Raw genomic sequence first — 1,565 nt, 5'->3', positions numbered from 1 at the left:
TCCTGGAGAGGGTGAAGCCAGAATGTTCCCTGGAGTCACGGATTCTGAAGCTTCGTCTGACATATTTTGGGCATGTTGCAAGGAGGGACTGGTCCTTGGAGAGGGACATCATATTTGGGAGAGTGGATGGACGGTGAAGGAGAGGAAGACCTTTGGTGAGATGGATCGATTCTGTGACTGGAAAGGTGGGAATAAGTGCGTTTGAGATGGCTAGGTTGGCACAGGATAGAACAGCATATAGAGCTCTTGCACATAGGGTCGCTATGAGTCGCAAGTGACTCGATGGCACATAACAACAACAACAATTTTTTGTTCACAGTCAGTTCTCTTGACACCAGCAGTCAGGAAATTAAAAGACATATTGTGATGACAAAGTCTGCTGTTAGGGACCTCTCCAGAGTACTGAAGAGCAATGGTGTCACTCTGGAGACTAAGGCGCACCTGATACAGGCCATGGTCTTTGCAATCACTTGCTATGCATCAAAGAGCTGGACAATGACTAGGGAGAATAGAAGGAGACTTGATGTCTTTGAGCTGTGGTGTAGGACAAGAGTATTTAATATACCATGGACTGCTAAGAAAATGAACAGGTTTATCCTGGAGAGGGAGGCAAGGATGCTAAAGCTTTATCTTCCATACTTTGGACATATTACAAGGCAGGATCACTCCTTGGAGAGGGATGTCATGCTTGGGAGGGTGGAGGGACAGCGCAGAAGAGGAAGACCCTCTGTGAGGTGGATTGATTCAGTGACTGGAGTAGTGGGGGTGGGTGTGTCAGAGACAGTGAGACTGGCACAGGATAGAGCAGGGTTTAGGGCTGTTGTACACAGGGTCACTATGAGTCGCAAATGACTTGACAGCACATAACAACAACAACATACAATATGATAATGCAAGTAGAGTGCTTCTAATTGTGTCTCTATATAGAGATCTGTTGTTGTTGTTGTTAGGTCCTGCCGAGTACAACTCATGGTGACCCTGTAGACAATGGACCTGAACCCTGTGCTAGATCCTGTATTATCTTCCTATCTCTGACACACTTGAACCCACTGGTACACTCCCGTATCAGTCCATCTCACTGAGGGTCTTCCTTTCTTTTGCTGGCCTTCTACCTTTCCAGGCATGACGTCCCTCTCCAAGCAGATACCCAAAGCATGTCAGTTCTTTCACCAGGACTCTTTTTCGCAGGTCATTTCTTTTTATTGTACATGATTTCTGATCATTCTGATCTTCTCTTAATTCTGCAAAACTCTTCTCACTCTCATCTGAGTTCCTGCATTTAAATAATTTTTAGAGTTTAGAGGCTCCTAAGCACAAGTATTTGAACCATGCTACCTATTTTCATCTTTTAGTGTCTGAACAACATACCAGAAAGGATAGAAAAAAGGCCATACATAACTTAATTCTTATTTTTCCAAATGGAGAGATTTTTCTCCTCTATATTTCAATGTGTCTTACTCTGAGAAGAATGGGAATCCCAGGACACTTGATTGTTCTAATGCGAAACCTATACTTGGAGCAGAAGGCAGTCGTCAGAACAGAGCAAGGGAACACTGCATGGTTCA

This window comes from Elephantulus edwardii, unplaced genomic scaffold (genome assembly GCF_000299155.1).
Source record: "Elephantulus edwardii isolate Elephantulus edwardi_28Jun2011 unplaced genomic scaffold, EleEdw1.0 scaffold00088, whole genome shotgun sequence".
NCBI classification, from domain to species: Eukaryota; Metazoa; Chordata; class Mammalia; order Macroscelidea; family Macroscelididae; genus Elephantulus; species Elephantulus edwardii.
This window is presented reverse-complemented; position numbering follows the sequence as displayed.